A 20,997-nucleotide genomic window follows, 5' to 3' on the forward strand; every position below is an offset into this window, starting at 1 on the left:
GTACACATAACTAATCATTTCACCATTAAGTCAAGCCTAAATGATTTATGCTAGAAAAAATTTCTCTATGGTATGGAGAAGAGGGAAAATCCATCGTTAAAGTTACTATTACTTTGCCTAAAATCTCAAAACTTCAATCTAAAGTAGAAAAGTCATTTCAAGGACAAAGCACTTCTCTCCGGGAGTTAATATAGAATCATGAATCAAGCTTATAAGAAATTTTTTTTTTTTTTTAAATTAAAGCAATAAATTTCTCCTCCCCCACACTTAAAACTTACATTTTTCCCAATGTAAAGCCCAAATACAAAAAGAAAAAAAATGCTAGAAACTAAAATAAAATAAGGAAAAGAAAACAAATCTGATTGTGGCTAACAAGCCACCCATGGGTTGCCTCCCAAGTAGCGCCTTTGTTTATCGTCGTTAGCTCGACATGGCAAATCTCCTTAATCCTCATAAATTGGGTTACTCAATTTGAATTCCTCCATTGTATGCTCCTGAAACCCTTCTTAAAATGGCTTTAGTCTATGATCGTTGACCTTGAACACCTTATTAGTTCCTAAACTTTGAATTTCAACTGCACTATAAGGAAACACATTAGTAACAACAAAGGGTCCAATCCAACAAGAATGCAACTTACCAGGCATTAACTTCAATCTGGAATTATACAATAAAACTTTTTGCCCAACCACAAACTGCTTTCTTAGAATTAGTTTGTCATGGAATGCCTTGGTCTTTTCCTTATAGATCTTAGAGTTCTCATAAGCCTCAAGTCGAATTTTCTCTAATTCCTGCAATTGTAATTTTCTTTCCACACCAGCAGTATCCCAATCCAAATTATATTGTTAACAGCCCAATAAGCCTTATGTTCTAACTCCACATAAAGGTGACACAACTTACCAAATACCAATCTAAAAGGGGACATACCTATTGGTGTCTTATAAGCAGTTCTGTAAGCCCACAATGCATCATCAAGTCTAAGGCTCCAATCTTTTCTATTTGGTTTCACTATTTTTTCTAAAAAAGACTTGATCTCTCTATTAGACAGCTCTGCTTGCCCACTTGTTTGAGGACGATAAGCTGTAGATGCTCTATGAAAAGCACCATATCTCCTTAATAATGCCTCAACACTTCTATTACAAAAATGTGTGCCCTCGTCACTGATTATAGCTTTAGGAAGTCCAAACCTGCTAAAAATGTTTGACTTGATAAAACCTACGACAGCTTTAGAATCATCAGTCCTGGTGGCTTTTGCTTCCACCCATTTCGAAACATAATCAACAGCAAGTAATATATAAACAAAACCAAAAGAAGAAGGAAATGGACCCATAAAATCAATACCCCACACATCAAAAATCTCACAAACAGGAATTGGATTCTGAATCATCTCATTCCTACGGGTTAAACTTCCTATTCTTTGACATTGTTCACAATTTTTGCAAATCAAATATGAATCAAGAAATATAGTGGGCCAGTAAAAATCACAATCTAATATTTTTCTACCTGTTTCTTGGGTCCAAAATGACCTCCACATGCATAGGCATGACAGAATGCAAGAATAGATTGAATCTCATTATCAGGAACACATCTCCTAATAATTTAATCTGAACAAAATTTTCACAAATACGAGTCATCCCACACATAATACTTGGCTCTACTCAAATCAAAAGGCACAACCTTAGTAACCAAATAATTCACCAAATCAGCATACTAAGGGATCATACCTTGCAATTTAAATTAGTGCTCATCAGGAAAAAGTTCCTGCAAAGGAAGTGGATCTTCTTGTGTCACTAACCTGCTCAAATGATCTGTTACCAAGTTCTCAGCTCCTTTTTTATCCTTGATTTGAAGATCAAATTCTTGCTACAGAAGGATCCATCTAATCAATCTTAGTTTTGCTTCCTTCTTTGCCAAGAGATACTTCAACGCTACATGATCAAAGAGATAATTATTTTCGAACCAAGCAAATATGATCGAAATTTATCTAAAGTAAAAACTATAGCAAAAAACTCTTTTTCGGTTGTAGAATAATTACGCTGAGCTAAATTGAGTGTTCTGGATGCATAATAAATCACATGAAAGAGCTTTCCAACATGCTGCCCTAAAACTGCTCCCACTACATAATTACTCGCGTCACACATAATTTCAAATGGTATAGTCCAATCAGGAGCTTGGATAACAGGGGGTGATGTCAATGCAGATTTTAATTTGTCAAAAGCCTCCTTACACTCTTTACTGAACTCAAAAGGAACATCTTTTTGCAAGAGTCTAGACAAAGGCAATGCTACTTCGAGAAATCCTTAATGAACCTGCGATAAAAACCTGCATGACCAAGAAAAGAGCGTACTTCCCTCACAGTTGTGGGGTAGGGTAAGTTCATAATTAAATCAATTTTAGACTTATCCACCTCAATAACCCTATTAGAGACAACATGACCCAAAACAATCCCCTGTTCCACCATGAAATGACACTTCTCATAATTCAAAACAAGATTTTTCTCAATGCATCTCTCAAGAACAAAAGTTAAATGATGTAAACATACATCAAATGAATCACCATATACAGTAAAATCATCCATGAATACCTCAATACAAGTATCAATGTAATCTGAAAATATGCTCATCATGCATCTCTGAAATGTGGCAGGTGCATTACAAAGCCCGAAGGGCATCCTTGTAAAAGCAAAAGTTCCAAAAGGGCAAGTGAAGGTAGTCTTCTCTTGATCCTCCAGTGCAATCATAATTTGATTATATCCAGAAAAACCATCAAGAGTGTAACATCCTTATTTTCGTAGCCCATACATCCTACTGTTCCAACAGGTAATGTCTACCACGGAAAGTCAAAATGTCTGGAACTACACTGTAATGACAGTGAGAAAGTATAAAATAATAAAATATGTGATGAGAAAAATAAAAAAAATAAAAGAAATAAAATGTGACTAAGTTAAACGAGCCAAACCCGGACCGATGGGTGACCGCACCGGGAAGTTACGACAAGGACCGTTGACTAGCTTTGGACCGCGGGGAACTCGGGAAAATATTTTTAGGACATAATTAAAGGTTACTGAGGTGTAATTGACATTGAAAATGTCAAAGAAAAATTAATAAGTTAGTATAAATGAAAAACAAAAATTAAAGAAATCGGCGGTACACAAAGTAAATCGATGTTACCGAAAAAGTTTGAATTTGACCCAAAGCGGGGCATTTTGGTCATTTGACACCTAGAGATGACTTTTGACCTCAATGTCCATTAAAAATAAGTGGTATTAAATTTTGAAAATTTAATGAAAAATGAAATTCAAGATAACATGTAATTAAAAGAATTATGAGGGCATTATGGCAATTATGATAACTTTGAATTATTATAATGTTAATCATAATTAGTGGGACTTAGTGGAGGATTAGTAGACCATATAACTACCTAAGTGGACAGACTTTAGCACCCAAAAACACTTCATTTCTTCATTGTTCCATCCATGGCCGAATGGTCCTCCCTAAATCCTCCATGGTCGGCCAGCCATGCAAAGCTTGAATCTTCACTTTCAAGCCATAATTTCTTGTAAGTCTCTCCATTAAAAGCGATCCTCACACCATGGGCAGTAGATAGGCAGCAAAAAGAAAAGGATTTGATGAGGTTTTGGTCAAGCTCAAAAAAGGTTAGTGCTAGTTTTTCATCCCTTGCTTCATTAAACTTTGTTTTAAGGTTGAGATGTGTTGAATGGTGAAGAAATTTGAAGGATTTGATGAGTTATTGATATATTCAATTTTGGACAGCCATGAAAGTTTGTTGTGGATAAGTTTTTCTTACCTCTAATGGATGGGAATTAAGGTTGATTAACTCAAATGAAAGTTGCAGTAGGTTGATGTCCAAGTATATGTATGTCAGTGCTTGAATTAAGGGTTTAAAAGTGGACTTTGATGCTTTAGTAAACTGTCATGTTGGGCAGCCTTAAATATCATGAATTTGTGTGTGAGTTTATGAAATTTATTGATGAGATATGATGGTGTTGAATGGTGGGCAATTTGTATAATTGCCATGGAAGTGTATGTGTAATATAAGTGCTGATGTTCATTGAATTTGGGTTGAAGTAAATGTTGAACTTAAATGGTGCATGGTGTCCATTGAGCACTTGAGTTTTCTGTCCAAAATGCTTGCTGGAATTGTGTACAATATATATAAAAGTGCCAAGATTAAATGTTGAAGTATTGGGAGGAGGAGGATTGTCAAAATTGGAAGTGTGATATTCAAATGCAGGTTGTATATGTTGGCAGCATATAAATTAGGTCATAAGTGCAAAACTATGAACCCAATTGGTATGAGGCCAATGGGGGGTGAAACTAGACGCCAAATAGGCCAACTTTCATTAAGAAATGTTGCCAAAATTCTACCTAGAAACTGACCTTAAAAATGACCAAATCTGGAATGGCAACCTTGCAAACCCAGATTTTTGAATATATAAACAGTAGTCATTGGGATGACCATAACTCACTCAAACCAGGTCCAATTGACCTGAACTTTTTACCATGGATAGCTTAGACATAGAGCTACAATTTTTATGAAGACATCAAAGCCCAGAAATGGCCAGAACCAAGTCAAATAGCTTGCACAAGTTGGGGTAGCAAGACTACCAGAACTAAAAGTGACCTAAAATTGACCAAATTTTGCACTAAAGGTGCAATCTGTCCAGCTTTAGTAAATTGACCATATCTTGTACTATACAACTCAGAATGACCTGAAATTTTGTCCAGAGTGCAATAAAACATAGAACTACAATTCTTATGAAGACACCAAAGCCTAGAAATGGCCAGAACCAAGTCAAATAGCTTGCAAAAGTTCGGGTACCAAAACTGCTAGAACTAAAAGTGACCTAAAATTGATCAAATTTTGCACTAAAGGTGCAATCTGTCCAGCTTTAGTAAATTGACCATATCTTGGTCTATACAACTCAGAATGACCTGAAATTTTTCCCAGAGTGCAATAAGACATAAAGCTACAATTTTTCTTCTTTGACAGAAGCTAAAAACCAAGAGAAATAGGACTTTACGCTAGACCAATTTAGCACATAAAAATTGAGAATTTGACATTTACATACAATGATGCTTGAGGTAATTTGGCAATGAATGCCAACTTGTAAAAAGGGTAAATTGCATTATATTGATAGCATATTGATTTGTAAATTGTGACATATTGATACTAGAATCAACTTATCCATGATGTATAAAAAGGTCAACATTTTCATTGACCAGTGAATTGTATAATGACCAGTAAACCCTAAAAATAAAGAAATAAATATTTAATCTTGTAATATGCCCTAGTTTGCCTAGTTGACTAGTTTGGATAGGTTGGCATGCCAACAGGATTCTAACAGCTATTCTGTAAATGGCTTTACGTCATACTGTGTTTTATGGCTTATTATGTCATACTATGATTTTAATTGCCTATGGCTATACAGATTGTGTTATTATACTCGACTTAATGCCTGATTGATTATATGGCTTTTTAGCCACACTGTTTGCACACCGGGAGATACTTTGTGACCGATGGTGTGACGGCCCGAGGTACTAGGTACCCAGTGCTAGTATATCCGTTTATCTAGTCTGGTCAGTGTATAGGCTATACGGGCAGTCACTTAAAACATTATTCAATTCAGGCAGTTAAGTTAAGTATATGGAAATTTCAGTACAATTAAATTAAGCATTGAATGAAATGAGTAAAAGAGATTAGCAATAGAAACATAACAAAGATACAATTTGTAGAACCGTAGAGACTTAAAATATAATACAGTTAGAATAATTGATTCTTGGATATCTGAATTATGATTTATTTCTTTCTTTATTAGTATATATTATTTCTTGTTATATTATTACACCACTAAGCAGAAATGCTTAGCGCGATGGAATTGCTTCCTCGCACAGGTACTGAAGGTAAAACCAATAGACTGTCGACTGAGATTTTTGGAGTCCAGATCTGCAGAAGTGTCAGAAGAGTTCAAGATTGTCACCTCCTCAGCAATGCATGTAGATAGGGCTCATTTCAAGCATGTTTTCTAATCTGTAAATTATAATTACTACTTATATTATAATGTGAATTAGTAACTATAATTTCATTTGTATATCCAGTACTTGATAAACTTATGTACTTAATTGGCAAATTATATAAGTTAATGAAATATAAGAATTCTAATATTTGAATTGATTATCTAATCATAATGATTCTGAATGAGATTGAATTTGAGAAATTTTGAGACTAAATCTGAGTTTGAGAAACTAATGAGAATGCCTTGAGATAATCTGAGTTATGAATTTGAGCATATATTGAAATTGTTTTTGGCAGGTTCAGAAGAACTGTTAGTCCAAATTACAGTCGGCACTCTGTCGGATTATCTTTAAAATTTTTTAATTTTCTAAATTAGTCAGATTTTGATAAACAGTAAAAATAGCCTAAACCTCATATAAAGTTTTTGAACAAGTAAATTAAGAACTATAATGAGATTAGGTGCTTCGGCACTCCGTGTGACACACCTTGCTTGGCTACATTGTAGACAGGTGAGGGGTGTTACAAAGAAAGCAAAAATAAGATTTACCTGCTAGCCGCTCAAGCATCTGATCAATGAATGGTAGTGGGAAGTGGTCCTTCCTTGTTGTTGAATTCAGCTTGCGATAGTCTATGCACATTCGTCATCCACTCTGAATCCTTGTTGGAACAAGTTCATTATCTTGATTTGCTACCACAGTGACTCCTGATTTTTTTGGCACTACTTGGACTGGACTTACCCATTTGCTGTCTGAAATTGGGTAAATAACTCCTGCATCCAATAGCTTTAAAATCTCCTTCTTCACAACCTCCATCATCTGTGGGTTCAATCTCCTTTGAGCTTCCCTACTCGATTTAGCCTTATCTTCCAGTAAAATCCTATGCATGCACACTGATGGGCTTATACCTTTGATGTCAGCTATTGTCCATCCAATTGCTTCCTTGTGTACTCTCAAAACCCTGATCAATCTGTCTTCTTTAATCTTTGTTAAATTACTTGAGATGATAACTGGAAGTGTCTCATTGTCTCCCAAGTAAACATACTTCAAATGCTCAGGTAAAGGCTTGGGTTCAAGAACTAGTGCCTGCACCACAGTGTGAGATATAGGTAAGTCAATCTTTGATATTCCATACCTTTTTTGAATAGGAGGTAATGACTGCAATGCCATTACTGCCTCTTGAACCTCTACACTTAATGGTTGATTGGTATTGATTTCTTGAATTCCTTAACTAATCACCACTTCTAACTCATCCTCCATGCTTAACTCAAAAACATCCTGCACAATTGTATCAACAACATCAATAGAAAAAACAGAATGATCATCAGCAAAATACTTCATGGCATCAAAGATGTTAAATTTGACAGTCTCTCCATCAAACTCCATAGTTAAGGTACCATCATCCACATCAATTTTTGTCTTGGCAGTTTTTAGGAAAGGTCTTCCAAATAGAATCAAAGCTGACTTTGATGTTGGAACACTATCCTCCATATTCAGAATGTAAAAATCTGCAAGAAAAATCAATTCTCCAACCTACACTAACACATGCTCAACTACTCTCAATGGGTAAGCATTAGAACAATCAGCTAACTGAATAATGACACTGGTTTTTTTTTTCAAAGGACCCAAATTTAAAGTTTGAAAAACTGAATTTGACATAATATTAATAGATGCTCCTAAATCTGCCATTGCACGTTCAAATTTAGAATCACCTATTCTGCAGGGAATAGAAAACGAACCTGGATCCTTACACTTAGGGGGTAATTTTTGTTGAATTAATGCTGACACATTTTCCCCCACACTGATCTTCTCATTATTCCTCAACTTGCGCTTTGTAGTGCATAGTTTCTTAAGGAATTTAGCATACTTGGGAACTTGTTTGATCACATCAAGTAAAGGTATATTAACCTCTACCTTCCTGAAAGTCTCCAAATTTCTTTCTCTTGTTGTTCTTTCTTATTTTTAGCCAACCTGCATGGGAATGGAGGAAGAACAAAATTATTAATCTTATTCAAGTTAGGTTCAGTATTTACCTCAACTTCAGGAACTTCAGACTCTTTTTCTCCTTGCTTCTTCTTTTTCATTGGCTCATGTAAAGTTTGATTATCAACTTCTTTTCCACTCCGTAATAGTATTGCACTTGCATTTTCTCTGGGGTTCATGACTGTTTGTGATGGGAGCTTTCCAGAACCTTGAGCTTCAAGCTTGCTCACAGATGAGGCTAACTAACCAATCTGCCTCTCTATGTTTTGAATGTTATTTCTGGTCTCTTGTTGAAACTTTTGAGTATTGTTAGCCAAAGCCTTAACAATTTCATCAAGTGACATACCTTTATTTGAGGGAGGTGGAGGTGGAGGTGGAGGTGGTTATGGTTGATTCACTTGTGGTCTTTGCTGCTGGTATCGGTTTTGCACCGATTGATTCCCATAACTCAGATTGGGATGATCTCGCCATCCTGGATTATAAGTACTAGAATAGGGATCATAACTGCATTGTGGCTGTCCATAATGTCCTACTGCATTAGCATATTGCATTGATTCATCCTCTTGTAACGCAGGACACATGTCAGTAGCATAACCCGAACTCGAACAAATTCCACATACCTTAACAGTTTGCATATTCCCTACAGCCAACTGTCTCACCAAAAAAGTTAAATTAGAAATTTGTTTCTCAAGGTTAGATGTACTTACCTCATTAACCTTCATATGTGTATGATCCATTCTCATTCCAAACTGCTGAGAATTTGCTGCCATGTTAGCAATCAGCCTCTTTGCCTCTTTTGGTGTCTTGTCAACCAAAGCTCCTCCACTAGTAGCATCTATCATACTGCAGTCCATTGGTAGAAGTCCCTCATAGAAATATTGAATTAACGGCTGCTCACTTATTTGATGATGGGGACAGCTTGCACATAGTTTCTTAAATCGTTTCCAATACTCATACAAGCTCTCTCCATTGTACTGCCGAATGCCACAAATTTCTTTTCTTATGTTGGCAGCACAAGAAGCAGGAAAATACTTCTCCAAAAATATCTACTTCATCCCATTCCATGAGTTGACAGATCAAGAAGGAAGGTAACAAAACCAATCCTTAGTTGTTCCTTCCAGTGAGAAGGGAAAAGCTCGAAGCTTGATTTGATCCTCTGAAACTCCTTGAGGTTTCATGCTAGAACACACAACATGAAATTCTTTTAAATGCTTATGTGGATCCTCACCTGCAAGACCATGAAACTTAGGTAACAAATGGATTAGTCCAGATTTCAACTCAAAAGCAACATTTAAAACAGGGTATTGAATACACAAAGGCTGTTGGTTTAGATCAGGATCAGCCAACTCTTTTAAAGTCCTAATAGCCATGGTTTCGTTTTCAGAATTTGACTTTAAATCCTAATATGAACTTAACTCCCTTGGAGATTGGACTCCTTCAGATGTACTCAGAATCAGCCTACTTTGCTTAGCCAATTTTCTCAACTGTTTAGCTATTTTTTCTACTTCTGGATCAAAGATCAACTCACCAGATTGACAAGTTCTTGTCATAAACAAAAAGAAATCAAAGTAAAAACAGAAAAATGCCTCAAAACCCTAGAAAAAAATAGAATTTGGCCTCAAGAGGGTGGGGCTAAGGAATCCTATGGATTGAATGGTCTTGATCAGAGCATCATTTCCTTTAAAATAGGTATGGGCCACCCTCCAAATTCAACAAAAATCCTTAATGAACAGTAACAATGAACAGTAACACCGTAATTGTTATTATTATTATTATTATTTTTTCCAAAAACCTAAAAATAGCAATAAACATAATTAATAACAAAATTATCTAACACCAAAAACACGAAATCAAATAAACTTCAGTCCCTGGCAACGGCGCCAAAATTCTTGATGGGTGTCGAATCCACCAGAAATTAAATTAACTGAAATTACCAACTATAAAATATTTTCAGTAGCAAATGGTAAGTCCAGGTCAAACCCTAGAGACTGAATTATTGGATTTTCGTGCACTTGTGTAATAGGAATGGAAGAGACAAAGATTGGGGGGTTTTGTAACACAAAATCAGAAGAAATCAGAAATTCAAGAACTAAATATTAAAATCTCAATCTAAACAAACTTCAGTCCAAGGTAATTCTCATTCCAATGCATTGATTTGATCATAGACAAAAGAAATACAATTATCTCTTATTGAATACTTAATGTAGATTTACCAAACAGTGAGGTAAACCCCTGACTTCTCTATACTCATTAATTCGAGTCCAGCACTCTTATTGACTCTAATTATTAACTGAGTTGGTATTACGTAATCCTCATCAAATTAATAACTGCTTTAAGAAAAGGAAGTAGTTAAGCTGAACAATAATTTATGAAGCATAAATCATTTAATCCACCCTATTGTTTCCTTAGGTTATTATCGAAAACTGGGATCATAATCAATAAAACCTAATTACTACTTGTGTTCAATCTTACACAACAATTACGGATTATGAAGATGAACTAGCAATTGATCTCATCAAACAATCAACTAATAGGCCTTTTTAGCAAATCATTCAATAGATCAAAGACAAATAAATCAGAAAATAATAGATATTCAAAAAGACATAAATTAAATTAAGAACTTAGTCTTACAAATCAAGCAAAAGAACTTGAATCCCTTGAACTGAATAAAAACTTAGCCACTCATGGGTTACAGAAAAATAAAAGAAAATAAAGAAGAATTCTAAAAGATGAATAGAGAGGCTGCTGAATGATTTTAGAGGCGTCTCCATATATCCCTAAATCGGCTGCTATCTCTTCTATTTATAACAAATGGTTTAGGGTTAGGTTTTTAGAGTCTCTATAAAAAACTGTAACTGGAGCGAAAACAGGAATCTAACTGTCGATGGATACACAGCCCGTGTATCACTACACGGCCCAGGGTCATGTAACTTACTGGAGCTGAATGGGCTTGTTTCGCATGGGCACAGAAAGTTACACGGGTCTCCAAGATTTACACGGGTCAAGTTACATGGCCCATGTACTTTGTTTCTTCCTCAATTCTTTGGATTCCTTATAGCAGAATATTACATGGGTCTCTAAGATTTACACGGGTCAAGTTACACGGCCTGTGTACTTTGTATCAACCACGCTTCTCAATCCTTCGACCTTTCCATGCTTCTTTCCACACTATATTACTCCAGAACTTCACTAAAATCCTGAAAAATACAGCAAGAGTCAAATTTTTTCATTTAACACAATTATTTCAATAACTCTCTAAACATGTGCCTAATAGATAACTATACTTAACCAACTGAATTAAACATAAAAACACATTAAAAACACTAAATGTGATGGGAGTAAAATTAATAAATTATGCACTTATCAGGTCCTGACTATCAGACCCGTGTAACTTTTTGCCCTAAATTTTCCTTTTTTTGCTAAGTTACATGGCTCGTGTAAATCTGTACGAGGCCCGTGTAACTTTCTATCTCAAAGTTACTTAGCTAGCTAATTTACACAGCCCGTGTAAATTGGATTTGGAACCCGTGTAACTTCCTGTCTCCCTCAAACTTAAACTTTTTCTCTCTATTGTTGAAGCACGCCTCGTGTAATGTTACACGAGTTTCTAGGGGTTATGCAGATTTGACTCTGGGGTTCCAGAAGATTACATGGGGCATGTTAAACTTTTACATGACCCATGTAATTTTATGGCTCTCTAATTCTCCATGTGTTAAAATATAATGCTATTACTATGAATGAAATGAATGTAAAAAGTAGCAACAAGTTTACTTCCCTGGTTTTGTGCAGTCTCTTCTTGTGTGGTTTGACTTCTCCTCTCCTCCTTTGCCTTTGGTTCTTTGCTTTTGCAGAATTATGAATTGGGGTACCTACAGAACAGAACATGAGTAAACAGAAAACAGAAACAAAATAAGAACTAGAATAAAGGAAATTTAGAAATTTTGGGTTACCTCCCAAAGAGCACTTATTTATAGTCATTAGCTCGACTCTGCCTTCGTTGTTCATGGTCTGTTTAGAGGTCGTCGAAGGCACAATTGGCTCCCTTCTCTATGGGTTCTCCCTGAAAATATGGCTTTAGCCTTTGCTCATTCACTTTGAATGCACCTGAGGTTTTGCTCCAAATCTCTACAGCTCCATACGAGAAGATTTGCATAACCTTAAAGGGCTTGGACCATCTTGATTTCAGCTTCCCTGGAAAAAGTTTTAACCTAGAGTTAAAGAGCAGAACAAGGTCTCATGCTTTTATTTCTTTTCTTACTATGCGTCGGTCATGCCATCTTTTAGTTTTATCTTTGAAGATTTTGGCATTCTCATACGCATCTTGCCTTATTTCGTCCAACTCATTGAGCTGTAGGAGTCTTTTTTCACCAGTGGCTTTGAAGTCAAAATTCAGGGTCTAAATTGCCCAATAGGCTTTATGTTCAAGTTCGATAGGAGGTGGCATGATTTCCCATAAATTAGTTGAAAGGGTATTGTTCCAATTGGAGTTTTATATGTAGTGCGGTATGCCCATAATGCATCATCTAACTTCACAGACCAATCCTTCCTTGAGCAGTTTACTGTTTTCTCTAGGATTCATTTTAGCTCCCTGTTTGAAATTTTTGCTTAACCACTGGTTTGAGGATGATAAGGTGTGGCCACCATGTGAGTCACTCCATACTTCTTCAATAGTGTTTCAAATTGTTAGTTGCGAAAGTGACTTCCTCCATCACTGATTATTGCTTGTGGTGTGCCAAATCTTGTGAAGATGTTCTTCTTAAGGAATTTTATGACCACTCTAGCATCATTGGTTAGCGTGGCTATTGCTTCTACCCGTTTTGACACATAATCAACACCAACCAAAATATACTTATTTCCAAAGGAAGAGGGGAATGGGCCCATGAAGTGTATCCCCCACACATCAAATAGCTCTACCTCAAGTATACCGTGCAATGGCATTTCACTCCCTTTGGAAATGTTACCTGTTCTTTAGCATTGATCACAAGTTAGCACGAATGATCTCACATCTTTAAACATATTAGGCCAGTAAAATCCTGCTTGCAAAATTTTAGTTGTTATTTTTATGGTGCCAAAGTGTCCTCCATATGGTGATGAATGGCAGTGCTGGAGAAAATTCGCACTTCTTTGACTGATTTTGGTGGTGACATTTTTTCGATGATCTCAACTTTTGCCTTGTCAACTTCAATCCCTCTTTCTGATATCAGATGACTAAGGACTATGCCTTCTCTTACCATGAAGTAACATTTTTTCCAATTTAGGACCAGGTTCGATTCTTCACATCTTTACAACAATTTGGATAAGTAAGCTAAACAATCATCAAAAGTAGTTCCATAAACAGAAAAATCATCCATAAAGACTTTCATGATATTTTCAATATAATCAGAAAAAATACCCCTCATGCATCTTTGAAAGGTAGTAGGGGCATTACAAAGGCCAAAAAGCATTCTTCTATATGCAAAGGTTCCATAAGTCATGTGAATGTGGTCTTTTCTTGATCTTTTGGGTGAATCGGAATTTGAAAAAATCCCGAATACCCATCTAGAGAACAAAAGTAGGAATGTTTTACTAGCCTTTCTAGCATTTGGTCAATGAAAGGGAGAGGAAAATGGTCTTTTCTGATGGCACTATTCAATTTCCTATAGTCTATGCACATGCGCTAACTAGTGACTACCATAGTTGGGATCAATTCATTGTTTGCATTCTGAATGATAGTTGTCCCGCCTTTCTTAGGCACTACATGTACTAGACTAACCCATTTACTATCAGAAATTGGGTATATAATACTTGCGTCTAATAGTTTTAGAATTTCTTTCTTAACTACTTCTTTCATGTTTGGGTTAAGCCTTTTTTGGTGTTCAATGGTGGGTTTACTATTTTTCTCCATAGGTATCCTATGTATGCAAATCGAGGGATTAATCCCTTTCAAGTCTTCTATTTTATACCCTATAGCCTTGCTATGGGTCCTGAGTACTCTTAGCAATTTTTTTATGTTCTATATCAGACAGGCTAGCATTGATAATAACAGGATATTTAGAGTTTGAGTCCAAAAATTCGTACCTTAGTGAGGAGGGGAGAGGTTTAAGTTCTACTTGTTCAGTGTTATTCTCTGGCTTGCTTTTAGGTTGTTTCTCCTTTAGCTCCTCCACCTTGAAAGCTTGAGCCAAGGGTAGGGGTGGATGAGCTGCTAAATATTGTGCGCAAACTGCAATTTTTGTGTTTTCATTATCAGCAGTGTGAGTGTGTAGAAGCATGCTTCAAGAGGATCTTTAGGATATGCTTTACATGATTCCTCTTCAACTTTTTTGTCAACCGTGTCAATTTTAAAGCATTCATCAGGTTCAAATTTGTGTTTCATTATGTTGAATAAGTTGAATTCCACTATTTCATCTCTTACCTTGAGAGTTAGCCACTCATCTTTTACGTCTATGATTACTCCGGCGGTTGCTAATAAAGGTCTTCCCAAGATGATAGGAATTTGAACATCCTCTTCCATTTTGAGGACAATAAAGTCAACTGGAATGAGAAATTTGCCCACCTTGATAGGGATGTTCTCAAGTATGCCCATGGGATATTTAACAGATCGATCAGCCAATTGCAGTGAAACTATTATGGGTTTCAGTTCTCTGATCTCCAACTTTTGACATATTAATAGAGGCATTAGACTAACACTTGCCCCAAGATCACAGAGGGCCTTGTCTATTTTCTTATCACCAATGAGACAAGGTATGGAGAACCTTCTTGGATCCTTAAGCTTTGGAGGCAGTTTGTTTTGCAGTATGGCACTGCATTCCTCTGTTAGAGCAACAGTCTCATAGTCCTCTAGCTTTCTTTTCTTTGATAGAATTTCCTTAAGCAATTTGGTATAGGATGACATCTGAGAAAGTGCTTCGATGCAGGGAATGTTGATGTAGAGTTTCTGTAAAACTTCTAAATACTTTCCAAACTACTTGTCCAATTTGGCTCTCTAGAATCTCTAAGAAAAAGGTAGGGGAGGCTGATATGGCTCTGGTAGCTTCTTTTTCTTCCTTGCTTCCTCTTCCTGATCCTTCTTGACTTCTTCCTCCTTTTTCTCTGCTTGGCTTTCAGATTTATTAAAGGTTTCCTCTGTTGGTTTTTCCTATAGTTGTTCTAGAATTCTTCCACTCCTTAATGTAACTGCCTTACAATGCTCCTTTGGGTTCATCTCTGGTTGACTAGGTAGTTTACCAGTAGTTTTGCTTGAAGAACCTGCTTGCTGAGCAATTTGATTTTCAAGTATCTTGTTATGAGTAGCAAGTTGGTCCATTCTAGAAGTCAGCTGCTTGATCATTTCATTCTGTTGTTGCTGAGCTGCCAGAAGGCCTTCCATCATGGATTCCATGGTCATTTTCGGTTTAGGTTGTTAAGGTTGAGGAGGTGGTGGTGGCTGTGTAAAGTTTTGTCCTCTATTCTGAAACCTAGGGGGGTGCTGGTGCTCTGTACCCTTGCTGTTTGTTCATTGGCTGATTCTGTGAGTTGGACCATGAGAAATTGGGGTGATTCTTCAATCCAGGGTTGTAAGTATTTGAATATGGGTTGTTGAGCTACCTCTGGTTGAAGTTTTCTTCATTATTCACATAGTTTATCTGTTCTGTGGAGGATTCGTTGAAGTTGTTACATTCCGAAGTCACATATCCTCCTCCACAGCTGTCACAATGTTGGTTGCTTATTCCAATAGCGTTGGCTTGCATTCTATTAAGCCTTTTTGTGAGCTGGTCAAATTGAGCCTCTATCATGCTTAGGGCATCCACTTCCAGGACCCCTGCTGCTCTTCTTGTATTTCCCCTTTCATTTGACTACTCGTAGTTGTGATACGTGACCCTCTCCAAAAGTTCAAGTGCTTGTGTTACCGTTTTCTCCATTAGGTCACTTTCTGCAGCTGAATCTACTGTGCTCCTTATGGAAGGCAATAACTTATTATAGAAATTCTGAACTAGGAGCCAATCCTCTATGCCATGGTGTGGACATTCCTTCTGTAGGTCTTTATACCTCTCCCATGTGTCATAAAGTGATTCACCTTCCTTTTATCTGAAGGTATTGAGTTCAACTCTCAACTTTGCAGTCTTTGCAGGTAGGAAATACCTTGCTAAAAAAGCTTATGAGAGGTCTTCCAAAGTGGTGAATGTTCCAGCTGGTTGAGAAAGTAACCACTTCCTTGCTCTGTCTCGAAAGGAGAATGGAAATGCTCTGAGTCTTATAGCTTGATCAGAGACTCCATTCATCTTGAATGTATCACATAGGGCAAGGAAGCACTGGAGGTGATAATGTGGATCTTCCATTGGTGAACCCCCAAACTAGGTTTGTTGAATCTTTTGGAGCCATGCTAGTTTCAGTTCAAAATTATTGGCTTCCATTGCGGGTCTTGTAACACTGGGCTGGAATCCTTGTATAGATGGAGCTCTGTAATCCCTCAAGAGTTTTGGCTTGTTGTTGTTGTCGGCCATGATTGGAGTTTTTGGATTTTCTTGATCTTTTTCTTGGTGTCTCCTTTCTCTCCTGATGGCTCTTAGAGTTCTATCTATTTCGGGATCCAAGTCCAAAACTTTTTCCTCTGGCTTTGTTTTGGTCATGCACCAAACCAAATACCTGAGAGAGAATAAAAGAATTAATTAAGTAAATTTAAACAATAATAATAAATGCCTAAATCAGCTAAAGTGTCTATTGCCTAATATTGCTAAAAATAAATTCCCTAGTAATGGCGCCAAAAACTTGTTTACTAGTTTTACAACCACCGCAAGTGCACGGATCGCTAATAAGTAATAAAGTAGTGAGTGAAGTATCGTTCCCACGAGGAATTTAATTAGCAAATACCAAGCTACACAGCAATTCTGACTGTTTAGGCTACCGAATATAGATGAAAAGTGAGTTAAATTTGTTTTGGATGCTGAAAGTAAATTTTGAATTAAACTATTTATAAAAGTAATTCTAGAATTAAGATTTCACACTGTAACCTTACTATAGATTTTGATCTTGTCTATTCATCATATTGAGAATCGTTGCTTTGATGAAAATTAATCCTAAGATATCCTAGGTCCTCTTTCAAGGCACCCAAGGTGTATTTTAATTAACCTAAAGTCTAATTTCATAGTGATTAAATTAATTAAAACCCTTTAAGATCTATGATTAATTATGGAACTCCATGAAGGATTTCATCTTATCTCTTGGTCAGATTTCCTAAGTTTAATATTCTAATTTTCCAACACTAACCTTCACCTTTCAATTCTTCAATTAGTGTCTTTTATCATGTCTAGATGGGTAACAACACATAGCATGCATTAAAAACATAGAATATTAAATCAAAGGGCAAAACTCAAATCCAATAAATAGAAACTTAATATTGATCCATAATAACGATTACAAGTGCTACTCTCCTAATCCTAGAATAAAGAAATTACTCACTCATGGTGAGTTTAACAAACATAATGAAAATAAAATGAAAGAACATAAAAAAATTTGCTTAAAGAAATATAATAAAATAATCGAAGAGAATCTGCAGCTTTGATCTTGTGGAACTTTCGCTGAGAGTTCCTCCTTGATGCCGATGCACTATTCTTCTAAACGGCTGTGTGAAAATAGTGAAGGTGATCTTCTCTTTTTTTTTTTTCTCTGCTTTCTGCTACTTCTATTTATATACAATGTCTAAGGTCATGTTTTCAGAGTCTTAACAGCATTAGAAGTCTCTATTTTTCTATAAAAAACTGGAACTGGAGCCAAACTAGGAAACTGGCTATCACGTGATACATGGCTTGTGTGTCACTACACGGCTCAAGGCTGTGTAACTTACTGGAGCTTGAATTGTTACATCTTGTATCGGGAAATGACTTTACATGGACCTCAGGTAGTTATATGAGCCTGATTACACGGCCCGTGTACTTTTGTACTTCGGGTAAATCTTCAATCCTGGCCTGGCAGAGACTTACATGGGTCTTCATGTTTTACACGGGGCATGGTACACGGCAAGTGTGACACCCCTTACCCGTCTATAGTGTAGCCGAGCAAGATATGCCACACAGTGTGCCGGAGCACCATATATTATTCCATAACAATTTACCCTTCATAATTTATTTGTTTATTATTCACCAAGTGCAAAATTTTTCCAATTATATCATTTATTTACAAATTTGATTAATCTGAATTTTCTACAAATTTTTATAGAAAATCCGGTAGAGTGCCGGCTGTAAATTGAAAAAAACAATTTTTCTGAACCTGTAAAAAAAACACTTCCAATATGGTTTTCAGATCCAGAACTCCAATATACATACGTATCAACTTAATCTTCAATTCTCAACATAATTTTCAAGATTTTTGTTCACATCACAATTTGAATCAATTTCATGAATAACTCCCCAACATTTTATTTTTCAACAAAATATACTGATAATTACAGTAGCATGAAATTTCATATATTTACATTATCATATGATTTCATGAGTTTGTAATTACAATCAAGAACTAGTACAAAATGCAAGTACAAAATATAACCCAAAATCCTAATATCCTACCAAGTACACTGTAGATATGAGGTGACTCTGGACTCTGTGCAGATTTGACTAATCACCCGGTCTGAGGTCTGCTGGACTTCCCAGCTATGTCTTCAGTACTTGCGCCTGGCAAAAGTAACGCGCTAAGCAATTCTGCTTAGTAGTGCCAATATAAAATAAAATAGCTAAAATAAAATGGATGTGCAGAATGTATGCTGACATTTTTTTGTAGACTAAGTTCCTAGCAATTATTGTAGTATTATTTGATTAAAATTTAGTAAGATTTATTTTGATTGCCCAAGTAACCTATACTACTTGACTGGACTGGATAAACGGGTAAACTAGAGCTGGATACCGAGTACCTTAGGCCATCACACCATCGGTCACATTGTGTCTCCCGGTGTGCATTAGAATAGCTAATAAGCTATAATAATTATCAGGGATAAAACTCAAGTATAGTAAACTCAATCAAAATAGCCAAAGGCTATTATATCACAGAATGGCACGTAAGGCCATAAAACATAGAATGGCATAAAGCCATATGTAGTACTGCTAACAAAACCCTATTGGCATGCCAACCTATCCAAACCAATCATTCTAGGCATACTAGGGCATTTTACGCAGTTAATGATTCAATTATTTCTTTTTGTAATGAAGAGGTCACTATTCACTTGACTATTTTCACTCAAAGGTTGAATTTTACTTTATAATAGATTTATTGAACATAAATTCACCAAGATACCACATTTTGGTGTACAAAAGTGTTGACATTAGTTGCCAAACAATACTTAAAACCAATGGAGAATAAATCAGAAATCTCAGTTTTGAGTGCTAGAGTTCACTGTTCCATTAAGCCATTCTACAGTAAGAATTTAGCTAAATGTTCTTCATCAAAGTTGTTCCTTGTTGTGTCTAGTTACATTTCACTATTTGAATCACCCCATTTGGAGTTTTCTAGCTCAAGTTATGCTACTTTCTTTAGGAATGGCCGGATTGGCATCTACACAGAATTTCTGGGCAGAAATGGTTCTGACAGTTTTGACACCCTGATTTTGCTTAGCAATTCAGATGGGTTATGGTCAGAATTTGGTTTGGTGTTCTTCATGAAAGTTGTTCTAAATTGTCTAAGCTTTTTATTGATATAAATTTCAGGTCAATTGGACTTTTCTACATTGAGTTATGACCATTTAAACAAACACTGTTCATTTGGTCATTTTCTAGGGACAACATATTGGTCACCCGGATTAGGGTAGTTTTTTTGTCAACTTGGGTTGGTTTTCTGGGCAAGGTTTCTTCACCAAAGTTGTGCCATTATGGGTCTAGTTTTGTGTCCAATTAGCCTTGGACCAATTGAACCTATGCCTTTCAAGTTACAGGTAAACCAACTTGCTGGACTCACACCCAGCCCTGCAGGTCACCTAGGGCAGCATACCTAACCTCAATTCCATTGTCATAAATCACTTCAATTCCTCATCAAATATAGCCAAATGGTCACTAATTGACCATTACAATATTCATATACCATTACATGAGCAAACCCTAATTTTGCTCAAGTCTCCAAGTTCTCAAAATTCAATTTATGCATTAAACTTACAATTTCAACTTATACCATGTCCTTAAACATGAATTGAGTGAGAGGGAGAATAAATTGGGCACTAACCTTAGTTAAAGAGTTTCTCACACTTGCAAAACCTCTTTGTTTCCTTTCCTTTTTGCTGCCTCAAGTGTACAAAAGGTATAAAGATCAAATTTAGTGACGACAAGGTAGGGTTTTATGGTGATTTAAGGTGGGATTTGAAGCTTTCTTGAGATGGCAATGGTGGAACACCATGGAGCTGGTTCATCCAGCTGAAGAAGAAAGACAATTCTAGAGTTTTTTTTCTTAATTCTTATCTCTTTTATTTGTTTTAATAAGACTTGCTAAATGGTGATTGGTGGGAGGTTTTAAATGACATCAATATGATGTCATAATTAGGCATTTTATTCATTTTTTTTCTTTCATTTCTACTAACTTCAAATTAAATTTTCATCAACATTAATTCATATTTTATGTCATATAATTTATGTACTTAATTAGAAAAGTTGGTCAAAAATCATCTCTAAAGACAAAATGACCAAAATGCCCTTCGTTTGGCTTAACAAGCTAAAATTGTGTGTACCAATTGATTTAATTTTCCTTGGCTTTTCTTAGTAATTTATTGTCATTGAACCCTCAATAACCCTTTAATGGAGTCCCAAAAATTATTTAATGGAGTTTTCCCAGGTCTAGGGTTGCTAACGACCTTCACCGTCACTTTCCATTAGGGTCACTCATCGCTGGAACTACGACTCATTTAACCTTAGCGCATTTCATTTCTAAAAATTTTCCTTAATTCTTCTTATAATTATTTGGTTTATTTATAACTCCTCACTATAGTCTAATTATGATTCTAAATATTCTAGCTGTCCGGACCGACATTGGTCACCGAAATAGTAGAACGTACGGA

General features: G+C 36.1%; 2 non-coding genes across 2 annotated transcripts; both read left to right on the forward strand.

The window, feature by feature from the left end:
• The first annotated feature begins 8,912 nt into the window (after window positions 1-8,912).
• LOC131172313 (small nucleolar RNA R71) lies at window positions 8,913-9,019 on the forward strand. The gene has a single exon (XR_009142795.1). It is a non-coding gene; the product is annotated as a small nucleolar RNA R71 (small nucleolar RNA).
• A 6,961-nt stretch (window positions 9,020-15,980) lies between these two features.
• On the forward strand, window positions 15,981-16,087 carry LOC131172388 (small nucleolar RNA R71). Its single transcript, XR_009142867.1, has one exon. It is a non-coding gene; the product is annotated as a small nucleolar RNA R71 (small nucleolar RNA).
• Window positions 16,088-20,997: the final 4,910 nt, after the last annotated feature.

The sequence above is a fragment of the Hevea brasiliensis genome, chromosome 13 (genome assembly GCF_030052815.1).
Source record: "Hevea brasiliensis isolate MT/VB/25A 57/8 chromosome 13, ASM3005281v1, whole genome shotgun sequence".
NCBI classification, from domain to species: Eukaryota; Viridiplantae; Streptophyta; class Magnoliopsida; order Malpighiales; family Euphorbiaceae; genus Hevea; species Hevea brasiliensis.